At 33.7% G+C, this 13,072-nt stretch overlaps 1 protein-coding gene across 1 annotated transcript in view; it reads right to left on the bottom strand.

The window, feature by feature from the left end:
• LOC120629312 (chaoptin-like) overlaps positions 1 to 6,925 on the bottom strand; it is a 29,509-nt gene extending 22,584 nt beyond the window's left edge. The window contains exon 1 of the mRNA XM_039898220.1: positions 6,751 to 6,925. The gene's annotated coding sequence lies outside the window, so the exon portion shown is untranslated. The remainder of the gene's footprint in view (positions 1 to 6,750) is intronic.
• Between the last annotated feature and the right edge of the window lie 6,147 nt (positions 6,926 to 13,072).

Genomic DNA, 13,072 nt, shown 5'->3' with positions numbered 1-13,072 from the left:
TTGTGCTACAGCAACTGCTCATTGTTCTAACATAATATGATTATTTCTTGTTTTCTCAAAATGGTTCATACGGACATGCCGCAACGAAACTGATTTAATGCTACGTAATTTATGAAATCCAGCTTAGATTAAAAAGCATGTCCCACCCTGCCCGGTAATTTATTAAATCTCCTTTACAAAAGGGAATAGAGAAAGAAAAATTAGACTAACATAAAATTGTTTAACTGCTAAGTGTCTAAAAGAATATCAATTTATACAGAGCCTCACTTATTCTCTATGCATAATTTATAAAGCCTTTGAAATTCTTATAACTGGTTTATCGATAGAAAGGAGCCTTTTTATGGATAATATTTATGGCATAGATATAATAAATTACTAAGTAGAATTACTGGTACCATTCGTACCCTTTGAGTCAAAATTATTCGGTCTTTTTATGTGGTAGGGTAATAGCTACTGAGTATAATAATATTTTAATGAGTATTGAATACTTTACTTTAAACAGCTCCAAGAAATAGACTTGAGAATGGAACCTGTGACTCAATACTTGGTTAAATGCTAGTAGAATGGATTCGGCTGTTGATGTGATATATTTATCACATAAGAAGAGGAAGCCAGTATTCAGAAGTTGACTAAATATTTGTTATAACTATGATAAAGATTTAGTTCTTATAGTTGAACCCTCCAACCTGCATTGGAGCAGAGTGGCAAGTTTTATCTCTAAATACCTCTCACCGTTTAGAGCACAGGCCCAGTAGGTACGGCATAGGCAAAGGATAAAAATTAAATCCCTCGATGATATTATAAAATTTTCCGTGTTAACCTGTCAAAGAACGGTAATAGGGAAAAGGAGACATTTACCCCCGTTTAATATTACACTAATATTATTTGGATGTTATTTCCAAACATGCGGCAATGCTCGGAGACTGTGGGAAACTATGGGAGAGGATAAAATTTTGTACTTTTGCTCGGGGAGAAAAATGTGTCCTGCCCATGCAGAAATGGGATATTATTTCACTGAGAGGATATGCCTCTTTATAATTATTTTCTCTTCTTGGTTCTACTTTGCACGGCTCCTCTTCACTTACTACGTGCTTCATTCTTCATGTGTTTGTTCTTTTTTTTTGTCTCGTTTTTCTGAGTTCAAATAAAGAGTACAAACAAATAAATAAATAAATTCTTAGAGTAGGTCAATGCCAAATCTAACTCACCTTAGTACAGTACAAAAAGTACCTTCACCCTTCTTTTGTTCAAGAACCCTCAGTGCCTGATACTTAGTGTCCCCACACTAAGTTTAAGGCACTGAGGAGACACTCTTCCACAATGAGAAAGGGTTATGACCACCATGCTGGTCCAGTGCGGATTGCTGGACTTCACACACCTTTGAAAACATTATGGAAACTTCTCAGGTATGCAAGTTTACTCACGATGTTTTCCTTCACCGTTAAAGCAATTGATTAACTGCTTAAAACGCATATAAGTTAGAAAAGATAAACGTGCGTGCTGTGATTCGATCTTGCATCCCCCCCCCCCCCCCCCCTCGTTCCCACCGGTTCCTGATATAAATTCCTGGAATAAAACAAGATGATCACAGCCAGGAGCTGAGATCATTTTGTTTTACTCCATTGTATATTCTACATCAGTTCTTAAACTCAAAGTATAACAAGTTAAACGGGTAAAACTCAAATAATTATTCAAATTTACTAAACGAGTTTCCTGTTATTAAGCATTTACAGTAATTAAGACGTAATGCAATGCAAATATCTATACGTCTGTTAATTACAATTGCTAAGACAATTCTCTTTGCTATATTTATTGTAGAGTTGTATAACAGAGACTTTATTGAAATGTATGGAGCGAAGAACTAATCGCAAAGTAACTATCTCACAGTCAAAAATAAATTTGTATTAATTGTTTGAATCCCTGATTTAAGTTTATTTTCAAACTCAGCTTATTACGAGTTCTATGTTTAAATTCCTAGTTATGCGACAAAATGAGATAGGCTTAGCTCGAATGCAGAAAAAAGTTTGGTCTGAAATTTTATATCATACTTTCGCATTGCCATTCAATTTGCTTGTATTTGTAAAGGGTTGTGGAAGTTGGACCCAAAGTGCCTGCGGCAATACGTGAATCAAAATGTAGAACAAACATTAGCTTAGCCTTACTGGAATTGTAATGCTGAAACAAATATATTTTGTACATTTCCACTATAAAACTATTTTTATTAAGAAACTCAGTCATATTTCTTTATTAGTATACGATTTTATCGAACTTTACTTGTCATTTTACTTCTCAATTCACACACCTAATTGTTAGTAAATTATGATGAACTTCCTATTCAATTGTCTTGCAGCTACTTTACTACATCACTCACGATTTTCTACATCTCTCTACATTTTGTACATTTCCACTTTAAAATAATTTTTATTAAGAAATTAATTCTTGTTTATTTATTGTTATAAGATTTTATAGAACTTCACTTGTCATTTCACGAATTCTATTGTCTAATTCATTTGTCTAATTTTCAGTAAATCATGATAAAAAACAAACAATTGTCTTGCAGCTACTTTACTATAGCTATATGCTTCTTTACAAGAAACATGTCTGCTGATAAGTCGCAGTATCTTAACTACAGTATTAACACAGCTCACCTCTGTGATTGGTATTTTTCCCAGTGTCTAATAAAATATTGCTTTAAAGTTATTCAAAGGGGCAAAGTTGCTAGCATCTTAGTTGCTATGCCTCGTTGCGGTGGTATTAAAGAAGTTTTAGATTGAATTAAGTTTTATTTTGGTTCATTAGTATATTTTTATTTACTTAAAAAAAATATGTTTGCTACATCGGAACTTGTCATTTAATAGATTTGGAGAGTTAAGGCCCTATCCAAGCTAAACACTTAATTAAGAAATTTTAACCAAAACCATCGGTTTAACGTGCTTCTGAGGCACGGGGGTTGACACCGCCAATTTCCCAACTCCGTGGCGGTACTGAAAGTCTTTTAATAGAAAATACATAACTCCCTTACATAATTACTGGCACGACTCGGGATTCGAACCCAGGACCTCGTGATCCGTAGTTGAATATGCTAACCACTAGACCATCGCGGCACTTATTGTCATTCTGAAATATACGCAGTTCATTTTATTTCCATCAAGAAACCTTGCAAACAGCGCAAGTTAAATAAAAGTAAATTTTGCAATTAAAACACAAAGGATTTATTATTTGCACGAAATTATGTCGTAATTGCAAATAATGCGTAGGGACGAAATTTTACATTCGCTCCGTTGTTTATCTTTTTATTTGACTTTTATTAAATTCTGTAATTGGGATTTTGCACGAACATCTTAATATGACAAAATAGGTATTTCAAGGTTCAAAAAAATCAAAATCCATTTATTTCCAGGAGGCCTAGTTTATAAACACTTTTATAACCCATTCTCTTAAGTGCCTACAATAACATGACTTAGTTTTAAAACCCCATCGTTCGCATGTGCCTCCTTTATAATAGCCTACTGTCAATTAAAAGTCAAATTATTTACCACAAGTATAATCTATTACACATAATTTTTGGGATTGCAAATTGTATGTAATTTTTTTTGAAATTGTTTATTTTTGGTTTTATTTTAATTTAAATTTCACTTTTTGTTTAATCTTTATCTCATTTTATTTAGTGAAATATATAAATAAATATATACTACCACTTTGCCATTAAAAATTCCAAATTACTACCAAAAAGTTTAACACTTTTTTGGTTGTAATTTTCTATTATTACTACGAAAACTCGTATGCAGCTGGTATGGATATATTTTGGCTGGCCATGGAAATTCGATGCTCGAAATCCCTTTTTCATAATAGCAGCTTTAACCCAGTAGTAAATAAAAAGCGAGGTTGATGATGATTCTATTAAAATACAGAAAATATGTATCTGGTTTTTGGAGTCTTCGACCGTGGCTTTTTACCACCGACCCTACCGACAAAGACGTGCCGCTAAGCGATTCAGCGTTCCGGTACAATATCGTGTAGAAACTGATGAAGGGCATGGATTTAATATAACTGCCATACTCCTAATAGGTTTGCCTTTGCATTAACAGTTACTAGCTAAAATTAAAGTCAAGGGGTAACTAGTAGTGGAATAAAAATAATCTAATTGTTGCTAATTTATTGTATCCTGACAAGTTTGCAAAGTTTCTTTGTTGGCCTTCTAGGCGCGGTGGTGAGTATTCTGATTTTATAAGCAGGAGGTCCTGAGCTCGATCCCCAGTAGAGGTAATATGGGAAGGGAAACAAAGACTTGCCTGATAAATGACGCGTGGAAATTGATTAGGGGCAGTACTATCTTAGACTGCTTTATTACTTGCCCCCATGTGAGATTGCAGTCCACACTCGCTCGTATAGCAGAGTACCAAGAAATTATGCTGACGCCAATAAACCAGCCTTCACAGATCGTCTTACAAACGGACACGTCAGCACATATTATTTTATAAAAAAACCCGGAAAAGGACGGTTCCGGCATGGATCCGGGTGACAAATTTGGCTAGCCAATTTTTATTCATTAATTATTAATTATGAAACTGCATGTCTGGGGTCTAATTTCCACCTTATTATCCGGTCAGGTGCTGTTATTTGTCCAGTTAGATTGACGTTAAACGTTGTACAGCATGATATCACGTGAACTTATTCATGAAGTACCAGACTGTGGTCGTATCGAATAAAAAGCATAATTGCAAGTAAACTAAAAAACCTAGCCGCTGTAATAGTGCATTAAAAAAACTGATAAGACAACTCTGGTGGACTAAAATTTTATTAAACTCAATATGGCTCTTGAATGTCCACATAATTATAATTGATTTCCGTGACCCATAAGGTGTAGCCATTTTAGACTCGTGCATTGAACTCGCGAAATTGGAAAGGCCAGCCATTTCTAGCCATGCTAATTCTAAACTAAACTTTTTCTTAACTAATATATTATTATATTAGTTAAGAAAAAGTTAAGTAAAGCATTATTTTTTGAGTATATAACAACCTGTGGTTATAAGTCACGAGCCCCATTGACCTATGAGCATTTAACTCATTTTGGGGACACTGAAATAACTTGCCTTGTTCGCATAATTACGGCGCCCCAAAGATGTAGTTCGCCTATTCCAAAAACCTGACATTTAATAAGTCATATTAGTGGTGCTTTTGAAAAATCTCCTTCAGTGTTTTCAGTTCTTAATTTAGTTTATATTAAGTTGATTTATATGCGCCAAAAAACTAAAACTCCTTTAGATCATTCGAGGCATGACATTAAAGGGGCCTTCCTATTTTATGACACCTAAAGAGCATTGTTGTTTTGTACCTATCATCGTGTGGTTATAAGTCACTCGCCCCATTGACCTAAAAGCATTTAACTTATTTTGGGGACACTGAAATAGTCCGCTTTGTTTAAATGATTACCATGCCCCAAATATTTAGCCCGTTCAGACTTTTACACCTTGGCATTATTACAGCCGAAATATGCATTTAAAAATTATGCTATACTAGTATACATACACCACTTTCAATACATCAAAACTTTGAGTTTTACCTCGTTTTATCCTTATTTGTAGTTTTTCAATATAAAACCCCTATTAAATTCATTCATAATCACTTTAATTAATATATTACTATTTTAACTTCACTAATCAAATGTACTAAATAGTAATCCTTCTAGGAGCCCGCTCTGCATCTCCGAGAATACCCATTAGATCTCTACTAAAATTACATTAAAAAGTTAAACTAGGAAACTTAGATTATAAGAACATAATCGGAATATGAGTCGAGAGTCTTAATACGTTTTGAACTTAAAATGAAGTTTCGGTTTTTATTCTAGAAGGTCTTTATTAGATCTTTGGTTTTATATGGGACCAATTAAACAATGCACTCTATTTAAAATGACAAAAGTTTTTAGAATTGCTTTAGTATTCCATGTAAAATGAGTCATGGAGTATGAACCCCCTGAAAAATCCTTTCGGATATTTAAGTTAAACTCTTTTTAAATAAATATTTTAATAAACGATACTAAAAATAAACTTTCGTTGGGATGGAAAAAACCTGTGAAATGATTTTTTTATAGCAGCTCTAAAGAAATGGTTTTGACGGAGGGCTTTAGCGAGGGATTTTGCCTATACGGCGAAGCCAAAACGCCAAGCGATTTAACTTTAGGGTACGACGCTGTGTAATCCCAAAGTATCCGTGGTAAGTGACAACACGAGCTGCCATATTTCTTCTCGATGAATGTGTTTTATTTTAGCCTGCTAAAACTAAGTCCTTTCATGGAGATGTCATTTAAACTATGGTAGAAAGTAATAATTAATTCTAACAGATTATTCTGTCCATCCGTAGTAATAAAAAATTTGAAATGTTATAATTTATTTTGTTTCAAATATTTGAAGTGATAAGAAAAATATATAATATATTTTTTCTTCTTAGGTACCTTTAAACATAACTTTTTTTATGTACGACACGTTAAATATAATATTAAGTATTTCACTTGTTCTAGGTATAATATCTTGTATTTAATATAGTGACTTTTTATTTTTATAACATTGCACTTGGTTTAAAAATAACTACTGACTTTACTCCGCGGTTAATTCTGCGCTTGGCAATAAAAGGAACCCAAATTACTTAGGCATCAGTGCCACTAGAGATTTCCCGTACATTTAATTTAAAAGAAGAAATAATTAATTTTTATTAAAAGAAGAATTATATTTACTTATAAAACTATCTACTTACGAATTTTTACTAATTAATCACATCCCATAATCACAATAATGTACAAATCCATAATTTGAACTAATAAAACTTTCGTTCATTTTTCTCCGAACTTCATTAGTCACTTTGAATTATCACTGTGAACAGTAACGTATAGAGGATCATTTTATAAGTCGATTTTATTACAGGCAGTTGTACGGAAGAACGATACTACCACTCTCTACGAGAGCCAGATATGGACTGACGCTACGTCTAGGTGCTACAGAGGCCGGCGGGCCTACGCATTTTTCAGCTTACACCTTTGGAGATGCGGCTACCTGAATGGTTTAAACTGACTTATTTATTTTATTATAGTCTTAGTTCTAAATATAAAAAAAAAAGCTATTTTGTTAAAAAATACTTCGAACGAAAGCTAGGGTAGTGGTGGCCTATGTGCGACAGCGGACATCTATACGATGTGGATCCAAGTATTTAAACAAATGGGTGTGCGACTTATTTCTATGTAATTATATCATTTCAGTAGTGTTCAGTGCTCCAGTTCAGTTATCCTGATGATGGTGATCATGTTTTTTCTACTTACGTGTACATTTATTACTGAGAAGATTTTTATTTTATAAAAAGAATGTAATATTAAATATGTAAGAAGTCTCATGAAATATTACATTACTCAGTGATTTTAAATTTTAATTATTGTAATAGAAAATAATTTAAAGTGAGACAGCCAATGGGAAATGAAGTGTAAGGAAGGTGTAAAGTAATTGTTATTGTGAGAAGGGAGCAGTGCTAACAATTATTTACGGATGGGACAAAGAAATGAAGAGGTTTTGAGGTATCAACAAGAGCTCCGTCGTCTGTCTGCTGTGTCTCTAGTCTCTACTTATGTTCACAAGTACTTATTGTATTCCTTTTGCTTTCTGCCACCCTGGTAGAGTACTAGTACTATAGTAGCCGCCAAATAATTTTAATTCTTTTTAAATAAAATCCTTCTCAAAATGTTTTACGTTATAAAAACGACTTGCTGTTTATCGCCCACGTCTTCATCAAAATTTTTACAGTTTTTTATATATCTTGTGGGAATCGGGTTTTCCTAAGATAAAAGTTATATATTCCTACGTTACTCTGCGCCCTTTCAACTAACTTGATACCAAAATTCAAGATGAGTGGTCATTAGTTTGACGCGATGGAAGGACAAACAAACAAACCGACACACCATTGCGTTTATAATATTAGTAAGGATAAGTGTATATTAAATACAATAACTATATGTGTGGTATTAGAATATATAACATGTAATATATTTTGTAAAAAAAATATTTAGGTCTAAAAATTTGATTGCCGCACCAAACCGTTCCTTATTTTCGAGAGAGATCGCTTTAGCGATAAGACCGTCTTTGCACACCTAAACTAGTTTTTTTAATTTTTTTTTTCTTATTGTATTTTTATTTTTGTGTGTGCAATAAAGAATTAATTAATAACAAATAATTTGCTATATTTTTTAGCTTCTGCAAGATACGTGACTCTTGATATATATATTTTGAATAAGTGAGGAAAATAGTTTAGTAATAAAGCTTGAAATTGTTTATTTGCCACAGAAAGCGATGAGACATTTGAGTCAACGCCACGATTCCTGTGTACCTGTCTGTCTCTTTCACGATAGTTCTACCTCCTTATGCTTTCTATGTACTTGATGATAAAGATTTAATACTTTGGTTAACCTCATTATTATTTTTTGTAAACATAACATAAGAGATATTTTAATTTAAAACTAGACTGTGTATAACTACACCTCAAATGGATAATTCAATGGACCTCAGTGTCAAGTACATTTTACATAAGCAAAATAAGCATTAAAAAATCGTTGTATATTACATATTACAAGGGGAAAAACGTTAACTTTACAATGTAGATGTTAATCTTATTATATTCCTGCATTATCCACTCCGAGCTATGAATCAAGCGTTCTCGGGAAAGAGTCAAGTATTTTTGAAGATAAGAAAATTTTCCTTGTAGGCTTTATGGGGGAACATTGAAAAAAATATATTATTTTGCGGAACGTTTGCTTAAACTTAAACTTACTCGTAGATCCTCTTCCATTTTTAAATCTTGATGATAGGATATCTATTTATAAATGTCAACGTTTATAGAAATTGAATTGAATCTGTGTATTAACTGTCGTAAACTGTCGTAAATGGGTTGGTATGATAATAAAGTATTATATTGAAACAGAAGCTAGTAACTCTACACTTTACGCTGGCAAGATGTAGACGTATCCGGTTTCTAGTATAACTCAGTAGTCTGTCATATAGAGCCCCAATGTTTTTTTATATTAACAATTGACGGACCAAGTATAACCCACCTGAGGGTTAGTGAAGAACCATTTTCTATAAACAGAGCAACACTTCGCAGGGCATGCAAGGATTACGTCCTACACTATAACTGAGGGTCCATAACTGAAGATTTAGGCATAACATTGCAACAAGCTACCTGGCGGCAGAAATAAGCATGGCATATTCCTTCTTCGGACGAATTCACAACTTAAATCTATTAACCATTAGCGGACCAGACGTCGCCTTGCCTGGTAAAGCAGCGCCACCTACCGGGTCCAATTTTTCATCACAAAATTTCACCAAAATCAGAATCAGAAGTCATACGTTGAGAAGAATTATAATGTATTTTGCCGTCGCTTTTAGTATTTTTCTCACCGTTTAAACCTTTTCTCAACTGCCACGATTATTTCAAGACCTATTACAATTAACGAAATAAGTCCAGCCGTGCTCGAGATTTTGAGTGACTTGCTAACATCATTTCATTTTTATTTATATGGATAATGATGGGCTAATTGCTTGCTACACTACTAGACAAAACTTACCAACTAATATTAAAAGAACTTTAAAAGTTCTAAAATTTTCAATTTTCTAAAACAGAGTTTCTTGCGAGATATCAACGTTGTTAATAATTTGAGACAATTTGTCTATCTAGGAAAATTTATTCTAGAAAAATGAGGTAAAGAAAGTATCTTGCGCTATTTCAAACTTAACTTAAGAGTAGCTTTAGTTTAACGTTTGTATAGAGTTTAATGTTTGTTTCTCCATATACAATGACAAATTGACGCTCACGTGGATGTGGCGTTAGTTGCCATGGAAATTACACCAGGGCTACAGAGGTTGGCCCAGCCACCAGGTGACTTGTTGGAACACCGTGGGGTTTTAGTCGGTACGAGTCCGACGTAACCACCGTGCCTCCCCGTAGCGCGGTTGTATCCATGAGGATATCCTTACAACGAGATCAAAGGCGTTAAACTTTTACTGTATCTCTTCTTTAAAGCCTTTAGACTATCTAGTCTATTTTAAGAAGGAGTTTCAACTTAAGCAAGAGAATATTTTTAGCGATCTTTTTTTAATATTCTTGACTATCATCAGCCTGTTTATATAAAATTCAACATACATGCCTGTGTAATAGCATAGAGAGGAGAAAATTAGCGCTTAGGTCCAATTTGGATGATAATAAACTTGCTACCCCCCGTGGAGGATATTATGTCCCTCGATCATCTAAAGCCTATAACCAATGGGAGAGGCCTTTCGTCCACTTTTGAACTAAAGGCCTGGTTTGCCCATGATGATCAGTCTGGGTAGACGGGTAGGTGATCACAGTATATGCATCGCAATGGTAGCACGGAGGACGCTTCTGTCCGTTCTCCGTTATATTTCCTTAGTCGCCTAGCAAGACATGGGTGTTTTGATTCTTAGTTATTATCCTGCTAGTGGTTATTATTTACATTTAAAGACAAACACTAGAAATTAGAGTTAGAGTTACAGTTAGACTTAGACGTACACTAACATTTTTATTTATTAATACAAACTTTTGTCCATAACATACTGCTATACCCCGACACACCGTGTCGCATCTGCCCGTGCTATAAATTTGTTCTCTCGTAGCGTAATAATTCAAAAATTGAGCTAATGAACGCTTGCGAAAAAACTTCAGCTATTTTATTAGTATATATAGATAGATATTTCGAAATGTGATAATATCATATCATAAGCTCTCAATTTCAAACATCTTTGAGTATATATATTAATTTAAGTGAAAGCTTATTGAAAGCGATATCAAACAAGGTCGCCTTCTCTACAAAACAACGTTAATAGCGTCGTAAAATAGAATCGCAATATAACTAAAACTAACTATACTTCAGACATGAACATTTATTATCATGATATAATCAGCAGTTTGCTCCAAATTGAGACCTTGTTGTTTTTTTTACCTTTTAAGCTTGCCAAGGCGTATTTTTTATGTTTCCCAGTTTTAGCCAACTTTAACATCCTACTAATAAATTAAATTTAAAAGTCTGTATGTGCGACCGTTTATTGCTCCTTCACACTTTTGAAATTCACTTTCCCGAAAATTTTGAATGGAAATAACTGAATTAACACATAGATTACATATTCCGGAAAATAGTTCAAGGAAAATAACGTAAAGAGAGTAACGTAAAATTATAATAGCAGTATAAATTTTTTTTAATTTATTATAGGCCAGTAGGTAAAATGTAAACCTAACACAGCGGTAAGCACTGTGGTCTTATTAATGCGAGGTCTCGGGTGCGATTCAATTTGTAATTCATATTTTCTGAACTTTCTTTGCTCTGGTCTGGTAGCAGCAATTGCTAGTAACAAACCTACCGACAATAATGTGACACCTAGCGATAGAGCGTTTCGCTACGATGACCCATAGAAACCGATTAGGGAATGTAGCCATAGGTAGAAACTGCTTTACCAATAACAGACCATACCATATGAGACTGAATCATCTGAGCTTAAGTAATAGATTAATAAAATGCTATTAGATGCAGCTGGTTAAACCTATGCGCTCGTATAATAGCAAAAGCCTAAAGCCAGCTGTGGCATATTAAATAGGCAAGTATGACAATACGGTTCCATCAACTCACTTCTATGTTATCTATGGCGATAACTAAATTCGTCAACTTAAAACTAAAGCTACGAGGGTTCCAAACGTGCTCTGATCTAAGAAGAAGCATAAAGCTTCGGACCGGAACACAGCAATGCTGCTTGGCGACAGACATGCGGCATAAATAAGCGCGGTGGTTGTACTTCACCGGACGAGTTCTGTCACGAATAGCTCTTCTAATATTAGCATGAATGCAGCTCCAATGATAGTATGGACGGTAGAGGTAAGGAGAGTCATCTGTGTATATGAAAAAGTGTCGTCAAAATGTATTAAATTAGGATGGCGCCACATTTGCATCAGGGTAACTCTTAAAAGAAGCACCAAATATAAATATTGTTAGAGTAGGCTTGAAAAATAAACAAGGAAGTATAGAGATACAAGGAAGTAAGGTTATATTTACCACAATATTTTGTACAACGTAAGTTGTTGAAATTCTCAATAATTAACTACTTTAGTCGATAATGACATTAAATTTTTTTAACTCGGCATACTTCAATTCATCTACGATTGCTACATTCATACCATACCCTGTGCATCCACCAGCGCCATTGTGGAGGATTTTTGAACTGTTATTTAGCGCATACACTGGACACTTTTTCAACTTTTCTCCCATATAAGATGACTCTCCTTACCTCTACCCTCCATAAATGATAGTCAGTTACTTTTGAAACAGATAAAATAAAATTACGCGCTGTTTAAAAAAAAAGGGCTTTTGAAAATGGAAGACTAAGTTATACATAATAAAAATAAAATACATTTCTTTTGTTCCCAGACCTTTACATATCTGAATAGATCCTACAATTTTGTTTTGAAATAGTCCGTGTAAAATCCCTGCTGGGAAAGATAAAATAAACACAGAAAAGAATTCTCGTTGGTATAATTATTTTTTATGATATTATTCATGTTTCGATAAACTAGTATTCCTTTTTATATTATGTACACAGTTCATGTTTTATTGCGTCAAAATAGCTTGTATCGACAAAGATATTGGAGAAACAAAGAAAATTGAACCTGTTTTTACTTCCCGTTAGAATGTTCCCCGGATTATGCACGTAATTTACTCTCTAGAACTACTCTAGAGTGAGAGAGATCTTAACGTGGTTGACCTTGTAAATGTCACTTGAAATATTAGTACCTTACTACCTTATTACTTTGGAGAAAAGTCTGTCTTCTTTTTTTTTTTGTTATAAATAATAAATGAACTTGGATAGGTTAACTTTTATAATATTGTTTCTAAAAATACATATACAACGTTTAAATGAAAACCGAAAAAAGTTCGCAGGCTTTAGAGGTACATTATGTACTGTATCTGAGACTTATCTGTGAAACCGAAACGCTAATTGTTTTTGAGTAAACCGCTGTTGCATTGCTTTATTTGATT

This window comes from Pararge aegeria, chromosome 14, assembly GCF_905163445.1.
Source record: "Pararge aegeria chromosome 14, ilParAegt1.1, whole genome shotgun sequence".
Classification (NCBI taxonomy): Eukaryota; Metazoa; Arthropoda; class Insecta; order Lepidoptera; family Nymphalidae; genus Pararge; species Pararge aegeria.
The sequence above is the reverse complement of the archived record's forward strand: the minus strand, read 5'-3'. Positions and strand labels throughout refer to the sequence as shown.